The following is an 18445-nucleotide window of genomic DNA, read 5'->3' on the forward strand; positions in this document are numbered from 1 at the left end:
TTTGGAACAATATTTGGTTTGCTACAAGGGCTGGACATTCACAAAATGCAGATTAAAAGTAAGTTGAACATATGGTTTGGGAATAGATGTAATAGATATAGATCTCATAGGGTGATTTGGAGTCAAGTCAAGGGCTTAAGGCAAATGAGACATTAGTGCACAGGTAGAATTGATAAAGGATTCTGTAAATGGTCTGAACAAAAGTAATTTCTATGCCTGTGCTTTTGGTTGCCACATACCCAGATAGTACCATTCCCTTTGGGTATGGAAAACATGAGAGTAAATTCAAGCCCTTGGTCTTCCTGTTTCCAATGATAATAATAATCCTGGAGAAAATGGCTGTGTTTTGTTGTTTTACATATTCTCTTCTGTGTGGGATGGTGCTAGACACCCCTACCCAAATTAACTACTCCGAGACATCTTCAGATACAAAGAGAAAGCATTATTCGATCCTTGCAAGGAGAGGCTCAAGCACACCTGAGCAGACACAGAGTCTCTCGGCTCCCATCTCCCAGCATGTACCTGGCCCTAGGAAGCTGGAAATGATAAATGTGATTAAATAGCAAAAGACCCAAGTCTTTTCATTGGATGGACTAAAAAGGAAGTAACCATTATTGACCAATGGTCAGCAATGTTGTTTGCTTCCTGTGGGTCATATCACTTCCTGAAGCTTAGATTTAGGGTATGACCTTTTTGCCCTACAGAACTCTAGGCCTAGAGATCCTGGGATTTCCTGCAACCTGGTTCAAGGCCCCACCTTCCTACCCTGTAACACTTTGGGAGTAGAGATCAAGTGACTCACTCCATCTCGTAGACTTTTGAGCAACTTTCACCTGGTCCCATTCACTTCAGTGAGGGAATAAACCAGGCTATGCTAGTCCCATGTCCCAGCTCTGGAAATTACTCAGCTTGCCTCTCATGGCAGGATGTATGTAACTCAGGGGAGCTCTGCCAATCTCTCAGGTATGAGCATGCTCCAAGCAAACCTTGGGTGGTATTATGGAAGCAGCACTCTCAAACCTGCTTTGCCTGGGAACTGACAAGACACCTGTGCACTGATCCAATTGCCTTTTCCTTTTACTCTGGCATTTGAAGAAGAAAGACTGAATTAAATCAAGAATGGTAACTGATGAATTCAAGGATAGAAATCTAGTCCTGGATTTGGGTTATTCCTATTCTGGTGGGTAGCTAGCATTGGACAAGTTATACCAAGGAGGCAGTAAAGGGCATCATAGAGCAGTTAGATGCCACTAGCTGAATGAAATGGGAAATAGAATGGCTCTGAACAGGTTGTTGGCAGAAAAAGGAGAAATCTGTATTATGAATGGAGATAGTTTCACTCCTTGTATAGCCCTGTCAGAAGAATTAGAGAATTCAGATATTAATTATCCATCCTGTGTAAGGAGATCTTTGCAGAGAAGTGTGATGTAAAAAGTATTAGCCAAATTTGAGGGGTTAGAAAAGGATGTGGAAACTTAATTATGAAAAAAGGGGGGATTGTGAGAAGTAAATGGACATTTGAGGTCTCTATAGTTATGAAAATTAATTTGGAGAATTGAAATTTAAATTAGAAAATTTAAACTCACGAAGATATCACAGAATAATCCAGGTAGATTTGAGCAGGAGTCCTCTAAACTTTGCCTCCATAAAAAAGTAAGCTCATTGAGAGCAGAGATTGGCTTTTGTGATCAGGGATGATGGCCTGAGATTTGTTAAAAATACTTTGTTCTTTGTCCCTCCTTCACTGTTACCTTTCTCCTTTCTAAAATGTAAGCTCATTGGGAGCAAGAACTGGCTAGAGATTGAGGGGTAGAGATTCACATCCATCTTCTGTAACATTTAATTAATAGGGAATAGGGATGGACACATGCTTCTGGATAGGAAATAAACCACATGCATTTCCAGAACCAGCTCAGTGTTTGGGAGGCTCCAAAGGAATGTGTGGGACAGGAGAGGTATTAGACTGACTACCAAACTGAAAGTTTACCGAGCCATTGTGCTGATCTCATTGTTGTATGCCTGTGAAACCTGAACAATATACCAACACCATGCCAGGCAACTGAATTGCTTCCATTTGAATTATCTTAGGGAGATTCTGAAGATCATCTGGCAGGATAAGATACCAGATAACAAGGTCACCAAGGTCCTTTCTTGAACTAAACAACCAAGCATTCCAACTCTACTGCAGAGAGCACAACTGCAGTGGATGAGAAGACAAATATGGAATTAGGAGCTTATGAATGGATGCACCTGGTTTTCTTCATAAAGTGGAGTTAAGGTCATATATAGAGAGAGTTATAGTAGTGTTTGATGCTTGAGAGAGAAAAAATTTTGAAATAACTAGCAACTGGCATAGTCGATTAGAAATGAATAAAAAGGCTTTCTCCTTGTTAAGAAGTACAGAGAAAAAATTTAGAAGCAATGAGGAAAAATGAAAGAAATTGATGAAGGATGTGTTCAGAGTGTTCAGAGAAGGAAGTTTCTGAGTTCACATTTATGGAAATGACAAATGCTCTTTTCTTAAGGTGAATTAAGATAATCTATAGAGTTGTAGAAACAGTGTTTGCTTGAGAGAGAAAAAGTTTTTAACTAACTGGTGACTGTGATAGTTGATTAGAAGTTAATAAAAAGTCTTCCTCCTTGTAATGAAGACAGAGAATAATCTTAGAAGCAATGAGGTAGAGGGAAAGTGAAAGAAATTGATGAAGGTTATGTTCAGAGAAGGAAATTTCTGAGTTCACGTTTATGGAAGTGAAATAATTTTGAATAATGTATAGTCTTTAGATAGCAGAGGGATAGTGGATATGGAAGTTGTTTTAAGTGTTAGGAAACAGATAAACCAGAAGGCCTATGAGTTAATAATGATTACAAGTATGTTATGTCTTTATATTTCTTATATTTGTCATTCATAATATTGATATATCACTTCATTACATTCTTTTTTTTTCCCCCTGTTCAGGCAATTGGGGTTAAGTGACTTGCCCAAGGTCACACAATTAGGAAGTGTGAAATTTCTGAGATCCATTTGAACTCAGATCCTCCTGACTTCAGGGCTGACTTCAGGGCTTCTGCCACCTGGCTGCCCCCTTCATTATATTCTTAACACTACAGTTTATAATTCCAGTTGTTCCTCTATCATTTGTGGTTTAGGTTGTTTCCAGCTTTTTGATATTATAAAGTAACTATAGGCATCTTCATACAAATAGGCTTTTAAAAGAAAATCATTTTAATTATACCCTTTGAATATATACCTCAGTAATAGGAATTCTATTAGTTTTTTTATGACTTTTGTTATGGATGACCATATTGTGCCAGTTTATTATACCATTGGCAATGCATGAATTATGTGTTTTCCTGCAGCCAACATTATTTTATTGATTTTTTTTCTGTCAACTTGGTAAATGTGAGGGGAATCTCATAATTGTTTTAAACTTCAATCTTAGGGCAGCTAGTGGCACAGTGGATAGAGCACCAGCCCTGAATTCAGGAGGACCCGAGTTCAAATCTGGTCTCAGACACTTAACACTCCCTAGCTGTGTGACCCTGGGCAAGTCACAACCCCAGCCTCAAAAAAAAAAAAAAAAAAAAAAAACTTCAATGTTTTTTATTATTAACAAAGTTGAACATCATAAAAAGATTAATAGTTTATTTCCCCTTTGTAAATTGTCTTTTCATCTATTCATTTCTTCAAATTGTTCAATAAGCAATAACTTATCTGCCCTCTATTTTGGATTAAATAATTTTTTTCATTTTCTTTTTAGATTTTATGTTCTTTTATGATTACATTTAGTGATTGAACTGAAATTTATTATTGTATATGGTATAAAGTTATGGATCCAAATTAATTTGTGACCATATTGCTAGCCAGTTTTCCCAACAGCAATTAAATAATGATTGCTTTCCCTATTGCTTAATATCTATGGAATTATGAACACTAAATTTATATATATATTTAGTTCTATTTTTGGAATACTTTATTCTCATTTGTTGATCTATCTGTTTTGTCCAAGGCTGGCTTTATCTTAAACTCTTACAGGACAAATCTCCCTTCTTAAGGGCTAATTACTTTTTTATATGAATGTCACTATCATTGTATCCAATTTTGTATTATAAACCATTGATTAAGTCAATAAATTAGTTTGAAGAGTTTTGATATTTTTACTATATCCTTCCTTCCTGAACAAGTGGAATATCTCTAGAGTTATTCAGGTATTTCCTTCTGTCAATTTCTATAAATAGAGCTTTGTAATTTTCTTTAAAAAGATCTCAAACATTAACTTAAGATCAAATATTTTATCTCTCTTCCCTCCCCTCACCCATTACTTGTTAACTTGTTAACAGATTAGGATGAAGGTCTGGTGAGACAAATTTTAAGTTTCAAGTTCATGGTAATTAGGTCCTTTGAGGTATAGTTATAAAGCATGTAAATGGCTTATGACTATGTCTCAGTTAGAGGAAGAAGACTTTAATCTTGTCCTGAGAGACAGAGATGGCAGCCTTGAGCTAGAAAAAGTTACTCTCTCCTATGTAGTTTCCTGGCTTTGCCATTTAGACCTTCAGCTTTCACTTCTATAACTTGACTTTGGAAAGGGGAATTAGCAATTCAACACCTCCACAGTTGCTACCGAGGCAGCTGTTGCAAATTTTTAAAATGACCCATTTTTCTGCATATATATCAATGATCACCGTTGAGTTTGATTTCTAGGCCTACTGGTACTGTTAAAGCTAACCAACTAGCTTGTTTTTTTTCTTTACTACTTATTAGTATTTCCTTGGGTATCATGGATTTGCTTATATTCTTGGGGTATTTGATGTTTTACATGGAATTTAGACACTTGGTTGCTGTCAATTGATGCTATTTATTTTATTGCATTTATTGTGAATGAACTGTTGTTTTCAATACTATAGTGGGGATGATTGTTTGATAGCTCAGAATAGCCATTCTTGTTATTTTAAAGAGTTGATGTTTGTTTTTATGCTTGTTCTGTATAAATATAGGTTATAAATATATCTCAATTTTGCAAGCAACTGCAAAATTTCTACACTGGGGAATATAGCCCTACTTTCCTAGACTTCTCATCCAGAAAGCACTAATCTGGAAAAAGAGATACTCAGACACTATTTAAAAGTTCACTCATTTGTGCATCGATTTCTGGAGCTATTTTTGAAGGTTTCTGTGAGAGAAATAATGGAAGCCAAGATAAGCAGTCATTATTTTTGTTTGTTTATTTGCTTTTTCCTGGGTCTCTAGTCTCTGAGTACCAGCTCTCCTTTCCTTTGCCACCCCTTAAATTCTGGTGGTGAACAATGGGAATCAAGAGTTAAGAAATTTATGAGAAGCTGAGAAATTACTGGTGAGAAAGTTGAACAGCTGAAGGGAACTTGGCTTTCTCCCTCATTCACCTGTTAAAGAAGGATTAACTTGAAACTAATATCTACATTGAGCTGAAAAATGATTTTTTTCTCCCTTTGGGAGAGAGCTGAGCTCAGGATAAGCAGTTCAGGCAGCTGTTTCCTTACAAAACATTTGTTCTTCAATTGTCTGCCCTTATTATCATTTGTGAACTTTTCTCTTTTTTAATATTAAAAAAAAATTCAGCAGAAGGTAAAGATTAAATTTTTTTAATATTTTGTTTTCCCCCAGTTACATGTAAAATAATATTTAACATTTGCTTTTTCTCTAATTCTTTTCCCCCTATTTTATTTATTTTTTCTCAGTATTTTATTTTTCCAATTACACATAAAGACAATTGATTTTTATAAGATATTGAGTTTCAAATTTTTTCTTCTTCATCCCTCCTCAAGATAGCAAGCAATCTGATATAGGTTATATATATACAATCATGTCAAAAATATTTCCATATTTATCAAAAGAGTATGCTTTGTAAATCCTCAGCATTCTTATATATCACCAACAAAATGCAACAGCAAGAGATACAAAGAGAAATTCCATTCCAAACAAATGTTGAGAGTATAAAGTATTTGGGAATCCATCTACCAAAGAATAGTCAGGAATTATATGAGAAAAATTACAAAACACTTGCCACAAAAATAAAGTCAGATTTAAATAATTGGAAAGACATTCAGTGCTCTTGGATAGGCCGAGCGAATATAATAAAGATGACAATACTCCCCAAACTAATCTATTTATTTAGTGCTATACCAATCAGACTCCCAAGAAACTATTTTAATGACCTAGAAAAAATAACAACAAAATTCATATGGAAGAATAAAAGGTTGAGAATTGCAAGGGAACTAATGAAAAAAAAGTCAGAGGAAGGTGGTCTAAGTGTACCTGATCTTTAGAAATTAAGAAATAGACCGGTAGATCAGTGGAACAGATTAGATACAAAGGACAAAAAAGGGTACATCTATAGCAATCTAATCTTTGACAAACCCAAAGATACCAACATTAGGGACAAAAATTCATTATTCGGAAAAAACTGTTGGGAAAACTGGAAATTAGTATGGCAGAAATTAGATATGGACCCACACTTAACACCATATACCAAGATAAGATCAAAATGGGTCCATGATTTAGGCATAAAGAATGAGATCATAAATAGATTAGAGGAACAGAGAATAGTCTATCTCTCAGACCTGTGGAGGAGGAAGGAATTTATGACCAGAGGAGAACTAGAGACCATTATTGATCACAAAATAGAAAATTTTGATTACATCAAACTAAAAAGTTTCTGTACAAACAATACTAATGCAAACAAGATTTGAAGGGAAGTAACAAATTGGGAAAATATTTTTAAAAGTAAAGGTTCTGACAAAGGTCTCATTTCCAAAATATATAGAGAACTGCCCCTGATTTATAGGAAACCAAACCATTCTCCAATTGATAAATGGTCAAGGGATATGAACAGACAATTCTCAGAGGAAGAAATTGAAACTATATCCACTCATATGAAAGAGTGTTCCAAATCACTACTGATTAGAGAAATGCAAATTAAGACAACTCTGAGATACCACTACACACCTGTCAGATTGGCTAAGATGACAGGAACAAATAATGATGAATGTTGGAGGGGATGTGGGAAAACTGGGACACTGATACATTGTTGGTGGAGTTGTGAAAGAATCCAGCCATTCTGGAGAGCAATTTGGAACTATGCCCCAAAAGTTATCAAACTGTGCATACCCTTTGATCCAGCAGTGCTACTACTGGGCTTATATCCCAAAGAAATACTGAGGAGGGGAAAGGGACCTGTATGTGCCAAAATGTTTGTGGCAGCTCTTTTTGTTGTAGCTAGAAACTGGAAGTTGAATGGATGTCCATCAGTTGGAGAATGGTTGGGTAAATTGTGGTATATGAAGGTTATGGAATATTATTGCTCTGTAAGAAATGACCAGCAGGAGGAATACAGAGAGGCTTGGAGAGACTTACATCAACTGATGCTGAGTGAAATGAGCAGAACCAGAAGATCACTATACACTTCAACAGCAATTCTGTATGAAGATGTATTCTGATGGAAGTGGAAATCTTCAACATAAAGAAGATCCAACTCACTTCCAGTTGATCAATGATGGACAGAAATAACTACACCCAGAGAAGAAACACTGGGAAGTGAATGTAAATTGTTAGCACTACTGTCTATCTACCCAGGTTACTTATACCTTCAGAATCTAATAATTAATGTGCAACAAGAAAATGGTATTCACACACATATATTGTATCTAGGTTATATTGTAACACATGTAAAATGTATGGGATTGCCTGTCATCGGGGGGAGGGAGTGGAGGGAAGGAGGGGATAATTTGGAAAAATGAATAAAAAGAAATTAAAAAAAAAAAAGAGTATGCTTTGATCCACATTCAGTCTGCATTGTTCTCCTTCTAGATGCAGATAACATTATCCCTCATAAGTCTATTAGAGTTGTCTTGGATCACTGCATTGCTGAGAAGAGTTAAGTCTATCATAGTTGATCATCACATAATCTTGCCATTATTATGTACAATGTTCTCCTAGTTCTGTTCATTTCATTCAGCTTCCATTCATTTAAGTCTTTTTAGGCTTTTCTGAAATTAGCCTATTCGCCATTTCTTATAAAACAACAATATTCCATTACATTCATATACTACAATTTGTTCAGCTATTCCCCCATCCACTCAATTTCCCATTCCTTGACACTATAAAGATGTTACAAATATTTTTGCATATACGGGTCCTTTCCCCTCTTTTATGATCTCTTTGGGATACAGATCCAGTAATGATATCAAAGGGTATGCACAGTTTTATAACCTTTTGGTCATAATTAACATTTTTTTTAAACTCTAAATTCTAGATTCTCTCCCTTCTTCACTTTCCATCCCCCCCCAATACAAAGGGACATGTGAAATTATGCAAAATATTTCCATAAACATTATGTTGTAAAAGAAAACATAGATCTCTCTACCTCCTAAAAAAACTCAAGAAAAATTTTAAAAGGATGTTACAATCTCTATTCAGACACAATCAGTTCTGCATATGTCTAGCATTTTTCATTCTAAGTTCTCCAGAGTTGTCTTACGGCATTGTATTGCAATGTCATTCACAAATGATTATCTTGCAGTGTTGCTGTTACTGTGTATACCGTACATTTCACTTTGCATGAGGTTTTTCTGAGAACATTCTGCTCATGATTTTTACAGCACAATAGTATTCTATCATAATCACATACTATAATTTATTTAGTCATTCTCAATAGATGAAAATTTTCTCAATTTTCGATTCTTTGCCCTGAGAAAAAAGCTACTATGCATATTTTTTTACATATAAATCTTTTTTCCATTTTTAAATCCTTTTTTGAGATACATGCCTCTTAGTGGTATTATTAAGTCAATGAGTATGCATGGAATTATAGCCCTTTGGTCATAGTTTGAAATTGCTCTACAAAATGGTTGAATCAGTTCACAATTCTATCTACAATGCATTTATATCTCATTTTATCCATATTCCCTCCAATGTTTGTCATTGTCCTTTTCTGCTCTACTAGCTAATTTAATAGGTATAAGGTAATTTCTCAGAATTGTTTTAATTTGCATTTCTCCGATCAATAGTGACTTATAGTATTTTTTCATATGGGTTATAAATAACCTGGTTACTTCATCTAAAAATTGTTCATATCTTTTGGTAATTTATCAATTGAGGAATGGCTCTTTTTTTAATATAAATTTGACTCAGTTTCCTATGTGAGAAATGAGGCCTTTATCAGAGAAACTTGCTTCAAAATTCTTTTCACAATTACTACTGGTAACTATATTCCTCTCCTTTCCTTCTCCCTGTTTATTCTATTCTCTCTGTCTCCTTTTAATCTGTCCTTCCTCAAAACTGTTTTGCTTCTCATTAACCCTTCTCCCAATGTGCCCTTCCTTCAAATGGGAGTCTGTAAGCAAAGGGAGAAAGAGACACATGCATTTTTTTGGTGGCATGGGCAAACCCTTTAGCAGTCTGACAAATCCTGTGGACTACTTCTTTGAATGTTTTTTAAAAGATAAACTACATAGAGCTGCAAATGATGCCAATAGAGAGCTATCAAAATATTTTAAAAACTAGTCATGCATCACAGGTTAAGAGTCCTTAGTCTAGATCTAATGGAGAGAAGCCCCTAAGGGGAGCAGGAGAAGCTCCAGACCCAGGAAGAGTAATCTGTGAAACCATGAGATAACCTTCTCCCCAACCCCACCAAGCCTTCTGATATAAAGAAAACATTCCTTAAATTCCACAAAGTTCTTATGTACCTTAAAAGTGAGATCAACCTAAACTTGTGGTTGGAGTTTCTGTATCCAACCTTCCTCCTTCTTACCATCCCTTTTATCTTTGTTACCAGTTACCCTAATCATTCTTAAGCTGAGGTCTGTGAACTTATTTTAAAATATTTTTATAAAATATTTTAACATAATTAGTTTCCTTTGTAATCTTGTATATTTTATTTTATGCATTTTAAAACCTTCTGAAATGGGATTCATAATCTTCATTCAATTGCCAAAGTGGCCCATAACACACAAAAAAGTGAAATTTCCTGCTCTAAATGCTTAAATGGAGACCAACCTCAATATATATCCCTTGCAACATTACTTATGAAGGCCTCAACCATGGGAATTCAATTCTGAAACTAAAATTTGTGTTTGGGATTGTTAGTGATGGCTTTGAGTTTGAGCTGATTGATTCTTGGCTCAGATTTTGTCTTATTTACTTTTCTTATAATTTTTGTATACTTTTAATATAATTTTAAAAATCTCTGCACTCATTCATTTATATTTTTCCATTCAGATATTTTAAATCTGGATTTCATTTTGTTCCATATTTTGTTTTGGGCCTTGCCAATTTGAATATATACCTCAAAGGCATTTAGAGATTATAGCTACATATTCTAGTGAATGATGGAGAAAGTAATTGGAGACATGATTTACATTATAAATATAAAATATTAATTAATCTTGAGCCAACCTGCTGATAAACTCTGTGAAGTTATTTCTCATTTAGCAGCTTCTGAATTTCCCCATCATTTTTATCAAATCAATCCTGATGTTTTCAAGTATTCTTATACAAAGACTGCTAGAACTATGAAAGGTGAAAGATATATTTTGTACTCTGACCTGATAACCTTGAGTCAAAGGAGAAGCCAAGTTAAGGAAATTAAACCTAGTTAAGCCCAATTAAAGAGTGAGTGGAGAAGTTAACTGTCCCTTTAAAGCCTATTGAGTGAGAGTAGCTTTTCCTGAATTAATGGTTAGTAATTTCTATGCATCTTCTTCCTTCGGTTGCTGTTAAGGGAACCTAGGAACTGCAGTGGCATCCAAAGCACTATTTTTTTTCAATATTGAGCCCCGCATATTACTCACCACAAGTCTTCTCAGATCCTGTAGTTTGGAGAGTGGAGACCAAGTATTACTTGGCTGACCCAGGATTTTAGATTGCCTGCCCTTTCCTACTAAAAAGTCTTATCCACTGTGAGATTTCATGCTTGTGCATCTGAGCTTAATAGAAATAGACTTGAAGGCAACCTCAAAGCAAGGGGAAAGAGAAAGTGATGGACAAAGAAATTAAAGACCTAAGAATAAAAGAGTAGTCAGTGATACACCAATACACAAAACACTCAAACCTGTTGCTCTTTGGGACGATGTCATAATAGAACTCTGCAGATCTATGGAGGGATAATGACTCTCTGATAATCTTAAATTCCTTCTTAGCCTGGGCAGGATGCAACTCCAAGATGATACCACATCTTTGAAGAAGGTAGAGAAAGGAAAGTTTTCTTGATTATTATAGTGCCTTAGCAGCAAGGGCAATGATAGGAAATACATTTCTTTTTCTTAGTAGGAAGGAGGGACTGAAGAATGATGGGAGATAGAAGCTATGGTTAAAAAAAAGGGGTGAAGCACAGTAACTTTGAAGCTCCCCAGGAATAGTAGAGTAGACAGGACATGCAGATGTATTCCAGTGCCACTTGTTAGCCAATTACAAATTAAGGGCACAATGTCTCCAATATGAATATAATCATAAGTAATTGGATTCTTGTCTGACTCACTAACTAGCATATTGATCTGCTTAAGCAAAATTTTGTTTTTTTCCCCTGCTATTCCTACATGCTGAATTTATTTCCTCTTTATTCTCCCCTTCTCCTACTTCAACTGGCCTAGTAAACTGGCATTTCTTACCCTTAAATCTTATGAATATTTTATGATGCATTTTCCCCTTTCTCAATAGTATTTTTATTTTTCCAAATACATGTAAAGATAGTTTTCAACATTCATTTTTGTTAAACTTTGTGTTTCAAATTTTTCTTCCTTCTTCTCTTAACTGCCCTCTCCCCAAGACATCAATCTGATATAAGTTAAATATTTGCAGACATTTTAAACATATTTCCATATTTGTCATGTGCAAGAAAAATCAGACCAAATGGGGGAAAAAACACTAGAAAGAAAAAAACAAACAAAAGGTGAAAATACTATACTCTGCACTGGGTCTCCATAATTCTCTCTCTGGATGCAATTAGCATTTTCCATCCCAAGTCCATTCGAATTACCTGGAATCATCACATTGTTGAGAAGAGCTAAATCCATCATAGTTGTCTATCACACAATCTTATGTAAAATATTTTCCTGGCTCTGTTTACTTCACCCAGCATCAGTTCACACAAATCTTTCCAGGCTTTTCTGAAATCAACCTGCTCATCATTGCTTACAGAACAATAATATTCCATTACATTCATATACCACAATTTATTCAGCCATTCTCCAATTGATGGGCATCCACTCAATTTCCAGTTTCTAGCCACTACAAAATGAGCTACTACAAATATTTTTGCATATGAGGTCCTTTTCCCTTTTATCTCTTTGGGATACAAACCCAGTAATGAGACTGCTAAATCAAAGGGTATGCATAGTTTTATAGCCCTTTGGGCATAGTTCCAAATTGCTCTCCAGAATGACAGGATCATTTTACAACTATGATGAGTTTTGTTTCCATATAAAAAGTAAGCTGATTTTATTGCATTGTAAATGATTTTGCTATGAAGGAGTGGACCACACTCTGAGGAAGGAGAAAAGAGAATTTCTCTGGAGAACTAGATTGAACCATCTCTGTATATTGCATCCACTCAAGACATAAAGAGGGGCTTCCCTGTCTATGGAATTGGTATAAATGTTCCATGCCTTGTTTGTTTCTTGCTTATCCAGGAATTTATAATACCTATATAATACTTCAAAATACACCCACTTAGGGGAAAACATGTGCTATAGAGATTATTATTGAGAAACCTCCAATATTGGTTCATATAAGCTCAGGCTTTAGCAATGTATCAGGAATTAGATTAAAAACAAAACATTTAATTGGCCTATTGACTCCTTATTGATATTCTTTCCTCTCTTTCATGATTCTTCACCCTTATGATTTCCTTCTTACTCAACTACTTTTTTTCTTTCTTCTTCATTCCTTTTTCTGTTTTATTTTAATCTGGTTCTACTTCCTCTTACCTTTCAAAATATAGGTGTATGATGGATGAGTACTTTTTTTTTCTCCAGTGGCAACAGGAATGCTGATCAGCAAGTCAGTCCCCCTTCCTCTAGTGTTAATAAGAGCTTCCTTGAGGCCTATGAGAGCTTTAAGATAGTTGCCTTGCTCTTACTAGCTGCTGAGCAAGAATTGAAAGGGCAAAAGAAAAAGCAGTACATGTGCTTAACTTGAGCTTCACAAAGACCGACTGAACATTTCAGACTTATGCTAAAGTGGAAAAGAAGTAAAAGGAATTTACTCAACCTGAATAAGTCTATAGATTAGAGAAGGAAAGAGATGAAAATAGTATATACTCATCTTGCTGTACCTAACAGTGTAGACTTTGACCTTTTTGTAATGGTTATTAAATTAGCACAAAAGCCTTTAATAATCACCCAAATAACACTTTTTTCTTTTTGGTAAAGTGAAGAAGAACTGATTTGTGCACAAGATATTATTGCCTGAGGACAATCTCACAAAAGAGTAAATATTAAGATGTAAGTCAAAGTACTACATGACAGTTCTGGAAGATGGGAACATAAGAAACAGAGGATGTCAAAGGGCAATCATGGGTAGAATACAATAGCTCCCATTCATAGCCAATTGCCAGGAGATGGAACCATGAAAGGTGTTCTGGCCATGACACAACCCTTTATGACCATGAAGTGTTCCTTTCCTTACAAATGTGGGAGTCTGAGGGAAAGTGTACCTCTGTAACAGTGATACCCTAGCCCCCATTGGAGGCAGGGTTCTAATGTCATGACCACTTTGGTTCAGTTTCAACATGGGGACAAAAATGAAGCACTTGTAAATCACTGGCCATTTAACAAAGGAGATTTATTTTTTCCTACCACTACAAAAATATGTAATAAGAATACAATGGTCCTTAGCTTCTCTGGACAATTAATATTAATTTATATTAATATCAATACTAAACAAATATGAACCAAGTGGTATAGCATCTAAATTCCTAAAGGAGAAGTTAAGAGAAGTGCAAGAAGAAACAGACAGCAAAACTATAATACTGGGAGATCTCAACATTGCACTCTCAGAACTAGATAAATTAAACCACAAAATAAATAAGAAAGAATTTAAAGAGGTAAATAGAACCCTAGAAAAGTTAGGTATGATAGATCTTTGGAGAAAACTGAATGGAGACAGAAAGAAGTACACTTTCATCTCAGCAGTTCATGGAACCTAAACCAAATCTGACCATATATTATGACATAAAGACCTCAAATTTAAATGCAAAAAGGCAGAAATAGTAAATGCATCCTTTTCAGATCACAATGTAATAAAGATTACATTTAATAAAAAGCCTGGAGAAAATAAACCAAAAAGTAATTGGAAACTGAATAATCTCATCCTAAAGAATGATTATATGAAGCAGCCAATCATAGATACAATAATTTCACCCAAGAGAATGACAATAATGAGATATCATAGCAACCAAAGCGTAATAAGGGGAAATTTTATATCTCTAGAGGCCTACTTGCATAAAATAGAGAAAGTAAAAATCAAAGAATTAGGCTTGCAACTAAAAAAGCTAGAAAAAGAGCAAATTAAAACTCCCAAATCAAACACAAAACTTGAAATTCTAAAAATAAAAGGAGTGATTAATAAAATTGAAAGTAAAACAACTTTGAATTAATAAATAAAACTAAGAGTTGGTTCTATGAAAAATTAACAAAATAGATAAATCCTTATTAGAAAAAGGAAAGAGGAAAATCAAATTGTTAGTCTTAAAAATGAAAAGGGAGAATTTGCCACTATTGAAAAGGAAATTAGAGCAATGATTAGGAGTTACTTTGCCCAACTTCATGCCAATAAATTTCATAAATTAAATGAAATGGATGAATGCCTTCAAAAATATAGCTTGCCTAGACTAACAGAGGAAGAAGTAAATTGGTAAACAGTCCCATCTTATAAAAAGAAATAGAACAAGTTATTAATCAGTTCCCTAAGAAAAAATCCCCAGGACCAGATGGATTTACATGTGAATTCTAACAAACATTTAAGAACAATTAACTCCAATGCTATATAACCTATTTGAAAAAAATAGGGAATGAAGGAGTCCTACCAAATTCCTTTTATGACACAGACATGGTACTGATACCTAAGCCAGATAGGATGAAAACAGAGAAAGAAAATTATAGACCAATCTCCCTAATGAACATTGATGCAAAAATCTTAAAATATTAGCAAAAAGATTAGAGAAAATCATCTCCAGGATAATACACCATGACCAAGTGAGATTTATACCAGGAATACAGGGCTGGTTTAATATTAGGAAAACTATTAACATAATTGACTATATCAATAACCAAATTAACATAAACCATATGATCATCTCAATAAATGCAGAAAAAGCATTTGATAAAATCCTACACCCATTCATATTAAAAATATTAGAGAGTATAGGAATAAAAGGACTTTTCCTTAAAATAGTCAGTAGCATCTATTTCAAGCCATCAGTAAGCATCATATGTAATGGTGACAAACTGGAACCATTCCCAATAAAATCAGGAGTGAAACAAGGTTGCCCATTATCATCATAGTATTCAATATTCTATTAGAAATGCTAGCCTCAGCAATAAGAGATGAAGAAGAAATTAAAGGAATTAAAATAGGTAATGAGGAACCAAATTATCACTCTTTGCAGATGATATGATGGTATATTTAGAGAACCCCAGAGATTCTACTAAAAAGCTGTTAGAAATAATCCACAATTTGATTTCAGAAAGGCCTGGAGAGACTTACATGAACTGATGTTGAGTGAAATGAGCAGAACCAAGAGATCATTATATACTTCAACAACAATACTATATGATAATCAATTCTGATAGACTTGGCCCTCTTCAACAATGAGATGAACCAAATCAGTTCCAATAGAGCAGTAATGAACTGAACCAGCTACACCCAGGGAAAGAACTCTGGGAGATGACTGTGAATTGTAAAGGGCTGAAACTGAGTTGATGCACTGAGCACTTAAGGCTAATTACCTATTGGACAATACTCTATTAGGATATGCTTGGAAAATGGCCCTGCCCACTATACTGTGCTGGCTTGATCTGTGGTATTTACAGAGAATTGTAAGAGGCATGGGAGGGTGGAGTAAGACAAGTGAGAGTGACCTTTGGGCGGTGGGGAGAGAGAAGGGAGATGTGGAGATTCCTGTGTCCATTCTGCTGACTGCTACTGTTAGGTTCTTACTAAGTGCTAATGAGATAATGAGATATTAGGTTTTTACTAAGTGCTAAGTTGGTACTTAACAATTCTCTAGTTCCGGCCTTTACTGGGAGTTTTACTTGTGAATTCCTGGGGAGGAGCTTACATGCTTAGGAGGAGCAAGTTGATTGGTTGAAGTAATTTTTCCCAGAAGCCCTTGCATTATCCCATGCCCATTCTCTGGGAGGATAAAAGAGGGCAGCTCTCGAAAGACCAGAGAGTCTTGTCTAGACCAGACTTGAGGTGGCTCTCTGGAAGAAAGAAGAGTCTCTGCTCTAGGCCAGAGTTAAGGCGGCTCTCTGGAGGAAGAAGTCTCTCCTCTAGACCAGAGAGCGATGGGCAGTTTCTGGAGATGACAGCACACTACATGCTACCCCAAAAGACCAAGAATAAAGATCAAGGATTTTTGCTTATCCTGACTCCAGATTCTAAGATATCAGGGTACTAACTCAGTCTTCACATTTGGTGCCCAATGTAAGACCAAGGACCTACTTTCCCTGAAGAAGTCCTCAATGACCAGGAAATTGGGTGAGTATTCTAACAGACAAACAGGGAACTTACTTTGTTAAGGGCTAAACTAGTAACCTTTTCTAGCTGAAATGGGGCAGATGTTAGGAAAAGATTCTCCCCCATCCCCAGCTCCTCTCCCACCCCTCCCCCAAAGGGGTTGCTAAATAGAAAGCATGCTTAAGTTGATCAAGGGACAAGGCTTAATTATAACTTGGGAACAGATTGCTAGACTTTTGGGTACATTAGAACGCACGTCCCCTTGGTTCTTAAAGGAAGAAGATATAGACAAAGATAATTGGAAGCTGGTAGGAGAACAACTATGTGAATACTATAATGATAAAGGTCCTCATTCAATTTCCAAGGAAACATTCTATATATATAACATAATACAATTGGCCTTAAAGAATCTTGCAAGTTATAAAAAAAGGAAAAGTTTTAGAAACAGCCAGATACGGAAGTGTGAGGAAAAAGAGGAAGACAAAGAACAGTTTAATGACCATATTGCCAGAGGGCATGGGGACTTAAATGAGGTTCAAGAGTATGGTGATTCTCCCTCTCACAAAGCAGCTTCAACCCCACCTATGGAACAGATTATTGACATGCCCCCATCAATTCCACCTTCTGGGATGGAGGGAGGAGGAGTAGTGGGAGAGGCAGTGATACCACCAGCACCTCTCCCCCAGCAATTACCCCCTCCTATGACTAGATTGCAAAAGGCAGTACTTAAAGCCACAGAAGAAGGGAAGAATATAGATGATTTGAAAATAGGTATGTATCCAGTGATTCAACAGTTTAACTCTTCAGGTCAAGAAAGTAGAAGGTACACTCCTTTTGATAGAAATCCTCAAAGATCTGAAAAAAACTTGCTCTCTTTATGGAGCTACATCAGCTTATGTTAAGATGTTACTACAGAATTTGGCTTATGAAGTCTTAACCCTAGGGATTGGAAATCTATAGCAAGGATATGTCTAGAACTTGGACAAAACTTGTGGCTTTCTGAATATAGTGAGCTCTGTAGAATACAAGCCTAACAAAATAGTCCAAGGGGAGTTAATCCTCCAGGTATAGGTTCTTATGCAGAAATTTCAGTACACATTAATTACCCCATAGCAGCATATGAGCAAATTGTTGCTGCTGTTATCAAAGCATGGGCTTTTCTCCCCAATAAAAATGACAAGGGTGAGACAAAAATTGCACAAGGATCAAACGAACCCTTTGCTGATTTTATGGGATGTTTGCAGACAACTGTCATATGGACTGATGGTGAAAATGCAGTAACAGACATTTTGATAAGGCAACATGCTAAAGAAAATGCTAATGAGGTTTGTAGAAGGATTATACTAGGACTATACAAGGATGCTCCTTTAGAGGAGATCATAAGACACTGTGCCACAGTGGGCACAAATGCCTTTTATAGCCAGACTATGATGCAGACTTTCCAAGATCCCAACATGGGAAGACAGGGTCCCTTTTGGCAAGAGACTTCCAGAGAGACTCATCAATGCTTTCAATGTGGTAAAGTAGGACATCTGAAAGCTAAGTGTTGGCATAGAAACAGAATGAGGAAACAGGGTGGGAGAAAAAGATCCAATACTCCATGTCCAAAATGCAACAGAGGGTTCCATTGGGCATCAGAATGTAGATTGATTCAGGGAAACGGGATGAGGGGCCCAGCCCCAGGGCCCCAGGCAAAAAATTCTTGGGACATGATGGCAGCTGATGCTA

Source organism: Sminthopsis crassicaudata, chromosome 5, assembly GCF_048593235.1.
Source record: "Sminthopsis crassicaudata isolate SCR6 chromosome 5, ASM4859323v1, whole genome shotgun sequence".
Classification (NCBI taxonomy): domain Eukaryota; kingdom Metazoa; phylum Chordata; class Mammalia; order Dasyuromorphia; family Dasyuridae; genus Sminthopsis; species Sminthopsis crassicaudata.